Raw genomic sequence first — 14,818 nt, 5'->3', positions numbered from 1 at the left:
ATATGATATGACAGGAGGTGAGGGGGGGGTATATGATATGACAGGAGGTGAGGGGGGGGTATATGATATGACAGGAGGTGAGGTGAGGGGGGAGTATATGATATGACAGGAGGTGAGGGGGGGTATATGATATGACAGGAGGTGAGGGGGGGGGTATATGATATGACAGGAGGTGAGGGGGGGGTATATGATATGACAGGAGGTGAGGGGGGGGTATATGATATGACAGGAGGTGAGGTGAGGGGGGAGTATATGATATGACAGGAGGTGAGGGGGGGTATATGATATGACAGGAGGTGAGGGGGGGGTATATGATATGACAGGAGGTGAGGGGGGGGTATATGATATGACAGGAGGTGAGGTGAGGGGGGAGTATATGATATGACAGGAGGTGAGGGGGGGTATATGATATGACAGGAGGTGAGGGGGGGGTATATGATATGACAGGAGGTGAGGGGGGTATATGATATGACAGGAGGTGAGGGGGGGGTATATGATATGACAGGAGGTGAGGGGGGGGTATATGATATGACAGGAGGTTGAGGGGGGGGTATATGATATGACAGGAGGTGAGGGGGGTATATGATATGACAGGAGGTGAGGGGGGGGTATATGATATGACAGGAGGTGAGGGGGGTATATGATATGACAGGAGGTGAGGGGGGGTATATGATATGACAGGAGGTGAGGGGGGGTATATGATATGACAGGAGGTGAGGGGGGGTATATGATATGACAGGAGGTGAGGGGGGGGGGTATATGATATGACAGGAGGTGGGGGGGGTACATGATATGTCAGGAGGTGAGGGGGGGGGTATATGATATGACAGGAGGTGAGGGGGGGGGGGTATATGATATGACAGGAGGTGAGGGGGGGGTATATGATATGACAGGAGGTGAGGGGGGGTATATGATATGACAGGAGGTGAGGGGGGGTATATGATATGACAGGAGGTGAGGGGGGGGGTATATGATATGACAGGAGGTGAGGGGGGGGGGTATATGATATGACAGGAGGTGAGGGGGGGTATATGATATGACAGGAGGTGAGGGGGGGTATATGATATGACAGGAGGTGAGGGGGGGTATATGATATGACAGGAGGTGAGGTGAGGGGGGTATATGATATGACAGGAGGTGAGGGGGGGGTATATGATATGACAGGAGGTGAGGGGGGGTATATGATATGACAGGAGGTGAGGGGGGGGGTATATGATATGACAGGAGGTGAGGGGGGTATATGATATGACAGGAGGTGAGGGGGGTATATGATATGACCAGGAGGTGAGGGGGGGTATATGATATGACAGGAGGTGGGGGGGTATATGATATGACAGGAGGTAGGGGGGGTATATGATATGACAGGAGGTGAGGGGGGGGTATATAATATGACAGGAGGTGAGGTGAGGGGGGGTATATGATATGACAGGAGGTGAGGGGGGGGGTATATGATATGACAGGAGGTGAGGGGGGGGTATAAGATATGACAGGAGGTGAGGGGGGGGGTATATGATATGACAGGAGGTGAGGGGGTGGTATATGATATGACAGAGGGAGGTGAGGGGGAGTATATGATATGACAGGAGGTGAGGGGGGGGTATATGATATGACAGGAGGTGAGGGGGGGGGTATATGATATGACAGGAGGTGAGGGGGGGGTATATGATATGACAGGAGGTGAGGGGGGTATATGATATGACAGGAGGTGAGGGGGGGTATATGATATGACAGGAGGTGAGGGGGGGTATATGATATGACAGGAGGTGAGGGGGGGGTATATGATATGACAGGAGGTGAGGGGGGGGGTATATGATATGACAGGAGGTGAGGGGGGGGTATATGATATGACAGGAGGTGAGGGGGGGTATATGATATGACAGGAGGTGAGGGGGGGGTAATATGATATGACAGGAGGTGAGGGGGGTATATGATATGACAAGGAGTGAGGGGGGTATATGATATGACAGGAGGTGAGGGGGGGGTATATGATATGACAGGAGGTGAGGGGGGGGGTGTATATGATATGACAGGAGGTGAGGGGGGGGTACTATGATATGACAGGAGTGTGAGGGGGGGGTATAGGATATGACAGGAGGTGAGGGGGGGGTATATGATATGACAGGAGGTGAGGGGGGGGTATATGATATGACAGGGGTAAGGGGGGAGTATATGATATGACAGGAGGTGAGGGGGGGTATATGATATGACAGGAGGTGAGGGGGGGGGGGTATATGATATGACAGGAGGTGAGGGGGGGGTATATGATATGACAGTGAGGTGAGGGGAGGGGGTATATGATATGAACAGGAGGTGAGGGGGGGTATATGATATGACAGGAGGTGAGGGGGGGTATATGAGGAGGTGAGGTGAGGGGGGGTATATGATATGACAGGAGGTGAGGGGGGGGTATATGATATGACAGGAGGTGAGGGGGGGTATATGATAGACAGGAGGTGAGGGGGGGGTATATGATATGGACAGGGAGGTGAGGGGGGTTATATGATATGACAGGAGGTGAGGTGGTGTATATGATATGACAGGAGGTGAGGGGGGGGGTATATGATATGACAGGAGGGGGGGGTACATTGATATGACAGGAGTAGGGGGGGGTATATGATATGACAGGAGGGTGAGGGGGTGGGTGAGTATATATGACAGGAGGTGAGGTGAGGGGGGTATATGATATGACAGGAGGTGAGGGGGGGGTATATGATATGACAGGAGGGAGGTGAGGGTGGGTATATGATATGACATGGAGGTGAAGGGGGGGGTATATGATATGACAGGAGGTGAGGGGGGGGTATATAATATGACAGGAGGTGAGGGGGGTATATATGACGGGGTGAGGGGGGTAATGATATCGAAGTAGGGTAGGGGGGTATGAGATATGACAGGAGGTGAGGTGAGGGGGGGTATATGATATGACAGGAGGTGAGGGGGGGTATATGATATGACAGGAGGTGGTGGGGGGGTATATGATATGACAGGAGGTGTGGGGGGGTATATGATATGACAGGAGGTGAGGGGGGGTATATGATATGACAGGAGGTGAGGGGGGGGGTATATGATATGACAGGAGGTGAGGTGAGGGGGTATATGATATGACAGGAGGTGGAGGGGGGTAATATGATATGACAGGAGGTGAGGGGGGGTATATGATATGACAGGAGGTGAGGGGGGGTATATGATATGACAGGAGGTGAGGGGGGGGGGTATATGATATGACAGGAGGTGAGGGGGGGGTATATGATATGACAGGAGGTGAGGGGGGGTATATGATATGACAGGAGGTGAGGGGGGGGTATATGATATGACAGGAGGTGAGGGGGGGTATATGATAATACAGGCGGTGGTGGGGGGTATATGATATGACAGGAGGTGAGGGGGGGTATATGATATGACAGGAGGTGAGGGGGGTATATGATATGACAGGAGGTGAGGGGGGATGTATGATATGACAGGAGGTGAGGGGGGGGGTATATGATATGACAGGAGGTGAGGGGGGTATATGATATGACAGGAGGTGAGGGGGGGGGTGTATGATATGACAGGAGGTGAGGGGGGGTATATGATATGACAGGAGGTGAGGTGAGGGGGGGTATATGATATGACAGGAGGTAAGGGGGGGGGTATATGATATGACAGGAGGGGAGGGGGGGGATATGATGTGACAGGAGGTAAGGGGGGGTATATGATATGACAGGAGGTGAGGTTAGGGGGGGGGGTATATGATATGACAGGAGGTAAGGGGGGGTATATGATATGACAGGAGGTGAGGGGGGGTATATGATATGACAGGGGAGGTGAGGTGGGTATATGATATGACAGGAGGTGAGGGGGGGTATATGATATGACAGGAGGTGAGGGGGGGGATATGATATGACAGGAGGTAAGGGGGGGTATATGATATGACAGGAGGTGAGGTTAGGGGGGGGGTATATGATTGACAGGAGTTAAGGGGGTGGTATATGATATGACAGGAAGGTGAGGGGGGGGGGTATATGATATGACAGGAGGTGAGGTGGGGTATATGATATGACAGGAGGTGAGGGGGGGGTATATGATATGACAGGAGGTGGGGGGGGGGATTTGATATGACAGAAGGTGAGGGGGTATATGATATGACAGGAGGTAAGGGGGGGGGGTATATGATATGACAGGAGGTGGGGGGGTATATGATATGACAGGAGGTGGGAGGGGGGGTATATAATATGACAGGAGGTGAGGGGGGGTATATGATATGACAGGAGGTGAGGTGAGGGGGGTATATGATATGACAGGAGGTGGGGGGGGGGGTATATGATATGACAGGAGGTGGGGGGGGTATATGATATGACAGGAGGTGAGGGGGGGTATATGATATGACAGGAGGTGAGGGGGGGTATATGATATGACAGGAGGTGAGGGGGGGTATATGATATGACAGGAGGTAAGGTGAGGGGGGGTATATGATATGACAGGAGGTGAGGGGGGGTATATGATATGACAGGAGGTGAGGGGGGTATATGATATGACAGGAGGTGAGGGGGGGTATATGATATGACAGGAGGTGAGGTGAGGGGGGTATATGATATGACAGGAGGTGAGGGGGGGTATATGATATGACAGGAGGTGAGGGGGGGTATATGATATGACAGGAGGTGAGGGGGGGGTACATGATATGACAGGAGGTGAGGTGGGGTATATGATATGACAGGAGGTGGTGGGGGTATATGATATGACAGGAGGTGAGGGGGGGTATATGATATGACAGGAGGTGAGGGGGGGTATATGATATGACAGGAGGTGAGGGGGGGTATATGATATGACAGGAGGTGAGGGGGGGTATATGATATGACAGGAGGTGAGGGGGGGGTACATGATATGACAGGAGGTGAGGTGGGGTATATGATATGACAGGAGGTGGTGGGGGTATATGATATGACAGGAGGTGAGGGGGAGTATATGATATGACAGGAGGTGAGGGGGGTATATGATATGACAGGAGGTGAGGGGGGTATATGATATGACAGGAGGTGAGGGGGGTATATGATATGACAGGAGGTGAGGGGGGGGTATATGATATGACAGGAGGTGAGGGGGGGGGTATATGATATGACAGGAGGTGAGGGGGGTATATGATATGACAGGAGGTGAGGGGGGGGTATATGATATGACAGGAGGTGAGGGGGGGTATATGATATGACAGGAGGTGAGGGGGGGTATATGATATGACAGGAGGTGAGGTGAGGGGGGGGTATATGATATGACAGGAGGTGAGGGGGGGTATATGATATGACAGGAGGTGAGGGGGGTATATGATATGACAGGAGGTGAGGAGGGGTATATGATATGACAGGAGGTGAGGGGGGGGGGGTATATGATATGACAGAAGGTGAGGGGGGGTATATGATATGACAGGAGGTGAGGGGGGTATAATATATGACAGGAGGTGAGGGGGGGGGGTATATGATATGACAGGAGGTGAGGGGGGGTATATGATATGACAGGAGGTGAGGGGGGGTATATGATATGACAGGAGGTGAGGGGGGGTATATGATATGACAGGAGGTGAGGTATATGATATGACAGGTGGTGGGGGGGGTATATGATATGACAGGAGGTGAGGTGAGGGGGGGTATATGATATGACAGGAGGTGGGGGGGTATATGATATGACAGGAGGTGAGGTGAGGGGGCGGTATATGATATTACAGGAGTTGAGGGGGGGTATATGATATGACAGGAGGTGAGGTGAGGGGGGGTATATGATATGACAGGAGGTGAGGGGGGGTATATGATATGACAGGAGGTGAGGGGGGTATAAGATATGACAGGAGGTGAGGTGAGGGGGGGTATATGATATGACAGGAGGTGAGGGGGGTATAAGATATGACAGGAGGTGGGGGGGGTATATGATATGACAGGAGGTGAGGGGGGGTATATGATATGACAGGAGGTGAGGGGGGGGTATATGATATGACAGGAGGTGGGAGGGGGGGTATATGATATGACAGGAGGTGAGGGGGGGGGTATATGATATGACAGGAGGTGAGGGGGGGTATATGATATGACAGGAGGTGAGGTGAGGGGGGTATATGATATGACAGGAGGTGAGGGGGGGTATATGATATGACAGGAGGTGAGGGGGGGGTATATGATATGACAGGAGGTGAGGGGGGGTATATGATATGACATTAGGTGAGGTGAGGGGGGGTATATGATATGACAGGAGGTGAGGGGGGGTATATGATATGACAGGAGGTGAGGGGGGGGTATATGATATGACAGGAGGTGAGGTGAGGAGGGGGTATATGATATGACAGGAGGTGAGGTGAGGGGGGGGTATATGATATGACAGGAGGTGAGGGGGGGTATATGATATGACAGGAGGTGAGGGGGGTATATATGATATGACTGGAGGTGAGGGGGGTATATAATATGACAGGAGGTGGGGGGGGTATATGATATGACAGGAGGTGGGGGGGTATATGATATGACAGGAGGTAGGGCGGGGGTATATGATATGACAGGAGGTGAGGGGGGGGTATATAATATGACAGGAGGTGATGTGAGGGGGGGTACATGATATGACAGGAGGTGAGGGGGGGTATATGATATGACAGGAGGTGAGGGGGGTATATGATATGACAGGAGGTGAGGGGGGTATATGATATGACAGGAGGTGAGGGGGGGAAGTATATGATATGACAGGAGGTGAGGGGGGGTATATGATATGACAGGAGGTGAGGGGGTATATGATATGACAGGAGGTGAGGGGGGGGTATATGATATGACAGGAGTTGAGGTGAAGGGGGTATATGATATGACAGGAGGTGGGAGGGGGGGTATATGATATGACAGGAGGTGAGGGGGGGTATATGATATGACAGGAGGTGAGGGGGGTATATGATATGACAGGAGGTGAGGGGGTATATGATATGACAGGAGGTGAGGGGGGTATATATGATATGACTGGAGGTGAGGGGGGTATATAATATGACAGGAGGTGAGGGGGGGTATATGATATGACAGGAGGTGGGGGGTATATGATATGACAGGAGGTAGGGCGGGGGTATATGATATGACAGGAGGTGAGGGGGGGGGGTATATAATATGACAGGAGGTGATGTGAGGGGGGGGTACATGATATGACAGGAGGTGAGGGGGGGTATATGATATGACAGGAGGTGGGGGGGGTATATGATTATGACAGGAGGTGAGGGGGGTATATGATATGACAGGAGGTGAGGGGGGGAAGTATATGATTGACAGGAGGTGAGGGGGGTGGGGATATGATATGACAGGAGGTGAGGGGGGGTATATGATATGACAGGAGGTGAGGGGGGGTATTATATGACAGGAGTTGAGGTGAAGGGGTAATATGATATGACAAGGAGGTGGGAGGGGGGGTATATGATATGACAGGAGGTGAGGGGGTATATGATATGACGAGGTGAGGGGGGGTATATGATATATGACAGGAGGTGGTGGGGGGTATAGGATATGACAGGAGGTGAGGGGGGGGTATAAGATATGACAGGAGGTGGGGGGGGTATATGATTGACAGGAGGTGAGGGGGGGGTATATGATATGACAGGAGTGAGGGGGGGGGTATATGATATGACAGAGGTGGGGGGGGGGTATATGATAGACAGGAGGTGAGGTGAGGGGGGGGTATATGATATGACAGAGGTGAGGGGGGGGTATATGATATGACGGAGGTGTAGGGGGGGAATATGATATGACAGGAGGTGAGGGGGGGGAATATGATATGACAGGAGGTGAGGGGGAATATGATATGACAGGAGGTGAGGTGGGGGGGGGTATATGATATGACAGGAGGTGAGGGGGGGTATATGATATGACAGGAGGTGAGGGGGAATATGATATGACAGGAGGTGAGGTGAGGTGGGGGTTATGATATGACAGGAGGTGAGGGGGGTATATGATATGAAAGGAGGTGAGGTGAGGGGGGTATATGATATGACAGGAGGTGAGGGGGGGGTATATGATATGAAAGGAGGTGAGGTGAGGGGGGGGTATATGATATGACAGGAGGTGAGGGGGGTATAATGATATGACAGTAGGTGAGGGGGGTATAATATGATATGACTGGAGGTGAGGGGGGTATATAATAGTGACAGGAGGTGAGGGGGGGTATATGATATGACAGGAGTGGGGGGTATATGATATGACAGAGGTAGGGCGGGGGTATATGATATGACAGGAGGTGAGGGGGGGGTATATAATATGACAGGAGGTGATGTGAGGGGGGGTACATGATATGACAGGAGGTGAGGGGGGGTATATGATATGACAGGAGGTTGAGGGGGGGGTATATGATATGACAGGAGGTGAGGGGGGTATATGATATGACAGGAGGTGAGGGGGGGGAAGTATATGATATGACAGGAGGTGAGGGGGGGGGATATGATATGACAGGAGGTGAGGGGGGTATATGATATGACAGGAGGTGAGGGGGGGTATATGATATGAGAGGAGGTGAGGGGGGGGTATATGATATGACAGGAGTTGAGGTGAAGGGGGTATATGATATGACAGGAGGTGGGAGGGGGGGTATATGATATGACAGGAGGTGAGGGGGGGGTATATGATATGACAGGAGGTGAGGGGGGTATATGATATGACAGGAGGTGAGGGGGGGTATATGATATGACATGAGGTGAGGGGGGGGGTATATGATATGACAGGAGGTGAGGGGGGTATATGATATGACAGAGGTGAGGTGAGGGGGGTATATGATATGACAGGAGGTGAGGGGGGGGTATATGATATGACAGGAGGTGAGGGGGGGTATATGATATGACAGGAGGTGGGGGGGTATATGATATGACAGGAGGTAGGGGGGGTATATGATATGACAGGAGGTGAGGGGGGGTATATAATATGACAGGAGGTGATGTGAGGGGGGGGTACATGATATGACAGGAGGTGAGGGGGGGTATATGATATGACAGGAGGTGAGGGGGGGTATATGATATGACAGGAGGTGAGGGGGGTATATGATATGACAGGAGGTGAGGGGGGGGGTATATGATATGACAGGAGGTGGGGGGGGTATATGATATGACAGGAGGTGGGGGGGGGTATATGATATGACAGGAGGTGAGGTGAGGTGGGGTATATGATATGACAGGAGGTGAGGGGGGGGTATATGATATGACAGGAGGTGAGGTGAGGGGGGGGGTACATGATATGACAGGAGGTGAGGGGGGGTATATGAATGACAGGAGGGAGGGGGGTATATGATCTGACAGGAGGTGAGGGGGGGATATGATATGACAGGAGGTGGGGGGGTATATAATATGACAGGAGGTGAGGTGAGGGGGGGGGTACATGATATGACAGGAGGTGAGGGGGGGTATATGATATGACAGGAGGTGAAGGGGCGTATATGATATGACAGGAGGTGAGGGGGGGGGATATGATATGACAGGAGGTGGGGGGGGGGGGGGGTGGTATATGATATGACAGGAGTAAGGGGGGGGTATATGATATGACAGGAGATTGAGGGGGGGTATATGATATGACAGGAGGTGAGGGGGGGGTATATGATATGACAGGAGGTGAGGGGGGGGGTATATGATATGACAGGAGGTGAGGGGGGGTATATGATATGACAGGAGGTGAGGGGGAATATGATATGACAGGAGGTGAGGTGAGGGGGGGTATATGATATGACAGGAGGTTGAGGGGGGTATATGATATGACAGGAGGTGAGGGGTGGTATGATATGACAGGAGGTGAGGGGGGTGTCATATGATATGACAGGAGGTGAGGGGGGGTATATGCATATGACAGGAGGTGAGGGGGGTATGATATGACAGGAGGTGAGGGGGGGTATATGATATGACAGGAGGTGAGGGGGGGTATATGATATGACAGGAGGTGAGGGGGGGGTATATGATATACAGGAGGTGAGGGGGGGGTATATGATATGACAGGAGGTGAGGGGGGGTATATGATATGACAGGAGGTGGGGGGGGGTATATGATATGACAGGAGGTGAGGGGGGTATATATGATATGACGGAGGTGAGGGGGGGTATATGATATGACAGGAGGGGAGGGGGGTATATGATATGACAGGAGGTGAGGGGGGGTATATGATATGACAGGAGGTGGGGGGGTATATGATATGACAGGAGGTAGGGGGGGTATATGATATGACAGGAGGTGAGGGGGGGTATATAATATGACAGGAGGTGATGTGAGGGGGGGTACATGATATGACAGGAGGTGAGGGGGGGTATATGATATGACAGGAGGTGAGGGGGGGTATATGATATGACAGGAGGTGAGGGGGGTATATGATATGACAGGAGGTGAGGGGGGGGGGTATATGATATGACAGGAGGTGAGGTGAGGGGGGGGTATATGATATGACAGGAGGTGGGGGGGGTATATGATATGACAGGAGGGGAGGGGGGGGTATATGATATGACAGGAGGTGAGGTGAGGGGGGTATATGATATGACAGGAGGTGAGGGGGGTATATGATATGACAGGAGGTGAGGTGAGGGGGGGGTACATGATATGACAGGAGGTGAGGGGGGGGTATATGATATGACAGGAGGTGAGGGGGGTATATGATATGACAGGAGGTGGGGGGGGTATATGATATGACAGGAGGTGAGGGGGGGTATATGATATGACAGGAGGTGAGGGGGGGTATATGATATGACAGGAGGTGAGGGGGGGTATATAATATGACAGGAGGTGAGGTGAGGGGGGGGTACATGATATGACAGGAGGTGAGGGGGGGTATATGATATGACAGGAGGTGAGGGGGGGGGAAATGATATGACAGGAGGTGTGGGGGGGTATATGATATGACAGGAGGTGGGGGGGGTATATGATATGACAGGAGGTGAGGGGGGGTATATGATATGACAGGAGGTGAGGGGGGGGTATATGATATGACAGGAGGTGAGGGGGGGTATATGATATGACAGGAGGTGAGGGGGGGTATATGATATGACGTGAGGTGAGGGGGGGGGTATATGATATGACAGGAGGTGAGGGGGGGTATATGATATGACAGGAGGTGAGGGGGGTATATGATATGACAGGAGGTGGGGGGGTATATGATATGACAGGAGGTGGGGGGGGTATATGATATGACAGGAGGTGGGGGGGGGGTATATGATATGACAGGAGGTGAGGGGGGGTATATGATATGACAGGAGGTGGGGGGGGTATATGATATGACAGGAGGTGGGCGGGGGGTATATGATATGACAGGAGGTGGGGGGGGGGGGGTATATGATATGACAGGAGGTGAGGGGGGGGATATGATATGACAGGAGGTGAGGGGGGGTATATGATATGACAGGAGGTAAGGGGGGGGGTATATGATATGACAGGAGGTGAGGGGGGGTATATGATATGACAGGAGGTGAGGGGGGTATATGATATGACAGGAGGGGAGGGGGGGTATATGATATGACAGGAGGTGGGGGGGGGTATATGATATGACAGGAGGTGTGTGGGGGGGTATATGATATGACAGGAGGTGGGGGGGGTATATGATATGACAGGAGGTGAGGGGGTATATGATATGACAGGAGGTAAGGGGGGGGTATATGATATGACAGGAGGTGAGGGGGGGTATATGATATGACAGGAGGTGAGGGGGGTATATGATATGACAGGAGGTGAGGGGGGTATATGATATGACAGGAGGTGAGGTGAGGGGGGGGGTATATAATATGACAGGAGGTAAGGGGGGGTATATGATATGACAGGAGGTGAGGGGGGTATATGATATGACAGGAGGTGAGGTGAGGGGGGGTATATGATATGACAGGAGGTGGGTGGGGGGTATATGATATGACAGGAGGTGAGGGGGGTATATGATATGACAGGAGGTGAGGGGGGGTATATGATATGACAGGAGGTGAGGGGGGGTATATGATATGACAGGAGGTGAGGGGGGTATATGATATGACAGGAGGTGGGGGGGGGTATATGATATGACAGGAGGTGGATGGGGGGGGTATATGATATGACAGGAGGTGGGGGGGGGGTATATGATATGACAGGAGGTGAGGGGGGGGTATATGATATGACAGGAGGTGGGGGGGGTATATGATATGACAGGAGGTGGGTGGGGGGGTATATGATATGACAGGAGGTAAGGGGGGGGGTATATGATATGACAGGAGGTAAGGGGGGGTATATGATATGACAGGAGGTAAGGGGGGGTATATGATATGACAGGAGGTAAGGGGGGGGTATATGATATGACAGGAGGTAAGGGGGGGTATATGATATGACAGGAGGTGAGGGGGGTATATGATATGACAGGAGGTGAGGGGGGGGTATATGATATGACAGGAGGTGAGGGGGGTATATGATATGACAGGAGGTGGGGGGGTATATGATATGACAGGAGGTGAGGGGGGGTATATGATATGACAGGAGGTGAGGGGGGGGTATATGATATGACAGGCGGTGAGGGGGGGTATATGATATGACAGGAGGTGAGGTGAGGGGGGTATATGATATGACAGGAGGTGGGGGGCGGTATATAATAATAATACACAGGCATTCATCCCCACATATATACAGTGTGATCGGACTGTAGGAAACCTATAGACACATCCTATTATCCGCCCTCGGAGCCTTATTGTTTCTGTACAATAATAGAATAGTCAGCGTTTCCTCCAGCTCTCTTATTACAGGCTGATAACACTAGGACACGGCCTGGCTGGACTCCTCTCGCTTCATCCCTGTGCTCAGAGTGACGGCTGAGCAGAAGATCGTCCTGGCAGCCATTAATTGTAGTTTAATTGTAGTCCATTGCCTGAAGGCGCACGGCACTGACCCACTTCTCCCCGATCCTGCATCGAGCGCCTTCTGCTCACACCATTAACTGCTCCCTCCCCCTGTGTGGTACCACACGTACTGCCTGATATCTGGTGTCATCACTCACAAGATCTATGGACGGGTGACATCACACAGGATCTATGGACGAGTGACATCACCTACAGGATCTATGGACGAGTGACATCACTCACAGGATCTATTGATGAGTGACCGCTCACAGGGTCTATGGACGGGTAACATCACTCACAGTATGACGGGTGACATCACTCACGGGTTGACGGGTGACATCACTCACAGGATCTATGGAAGGGTGACATCACACAGGATATATGGACGCGTGACATCACACAGGATCTATGGACAAGTGACATCACCTACAGGATCTATGGACAAGTGACATCACTCACAGTATGACGGGTGACATCTCTCACGGGATGACGGGTGACATCACTCAAAGGATCTATGGACAGGTGACATCACTAACAAGATTTATGGACGAGTGACATCACTCATAAGATCTATGGACTAGTGATATAATTCACAGGATCATTACTCACAGGATCTATGGACAGGTGACATCACTCACAAGATCTATGGACAAGTATCATTACTCACAGGATCTATGGACGGGTGACATCACTCACAGGATCTATGGACGGGTGACATCACTCACAGGATCTATGGACGGGTGACATCACTCACAAGATCTATGGACAAGTATCATTACTCACAGGATCTATGGACGGTGACATCACTCACAGGATCTATGGACATTTGACATCACTCACAGGATCTATGGACGGGGGACATCACTCAAGGGATCTATGGACGGGTGACATCACTCACAGGATCTATGGATGAGTGACCACTCACAGGATCTATGGACGGGTGACATCAATCACAGTATGACGGGTGACATCACTCACAGGATCTATGGACGGGTGACATCACTCAAGGGATCTATGGACGGGTGACATCACTCAAGGGACCTATGGACAAGTATTACTCACAGGATCTATGGACGGTTGACATCACTCACAGGATCTATGGACAAGTATCATTACTCACAGGATCTATGGACGGGTGACATCACTCACAGGATCTATGGAAGGGTGACATCACTCAAGGGACCTATGGACGGGTGACATCACTCACAGGATCTATGGATGAGTGACCACTCACAGGATCTATGGATGGGTGACATCAATCATAGTATGACGGGTGACATCACTCACAGGATCTATGGACGGGTGACATCAATCACAGGATCTATGGACGGGTGACATCACTCAAGGGATCTATGGACGGGTGACATCACTCACGGGATGACGGGTGACATCACTCACAGGATCTATGGACGGGTGACATCACTCACGGGATGACGGGTGACATCACTCACAGGATCTATGGGCGGGTGACATCACTCACAGGATCTATGGATGAGTCACCACTTACGGAATCTATGGACGGGTGACATCACTTACGGAATCTATGGACGGGTGACATCACTCAAGGGATCTATGGATGAGTGACCACTCAAAGGATCTATGGATGGGTGACATCACTCACAGTATGATGGGTGACATCACTCACAGGATCTATGGACGGGTGACGTCACTCGCCGGATCTATGAATGAGTGACCACTCACAGGATCTATGCAGGGGTGACATCACTCACAGGATCTATGGACGAGTGACATCACTCACAGGATCTATGGACGGGTGACATCACTCACAGGATCTATGGACGGGTGATGTCACTCACAGGATCTATGGACAGGTGACATCACCCACGGGATGACGGGTGACATTACTCACAGGATCTATGGACGGGTGACATCACTCACAGGATCTATGGACGGGTGACATCACTCAAGGGATCTATGGATGAGTGACCACTCAAAGGATCTATGGATGGGTGACATCACTCACAGTATGACGGGTGACATCACTCGCAGGATCTATGGACGTGTGACATCACTCACA

Source organism: Dendropsophus ebraccatus, chromosome 10 (genome assembly GCF_027789765.1).
Source record: "Dendropsophus ebraccatus isolate aDenEbr1 chromosome 10, aDenEbr1.pat, whole genome shotgun sequence".
NCBI classification, from domain to species: domain Eukaryota; kingdom Metazoa; phylum Chordata; class Amphibia; order Anura; family Hylidae; genus Dendropsophus; species Dendropsophus ebraccatus.
Note: the sequence above shows the minus strand (reverse complement) of the source record.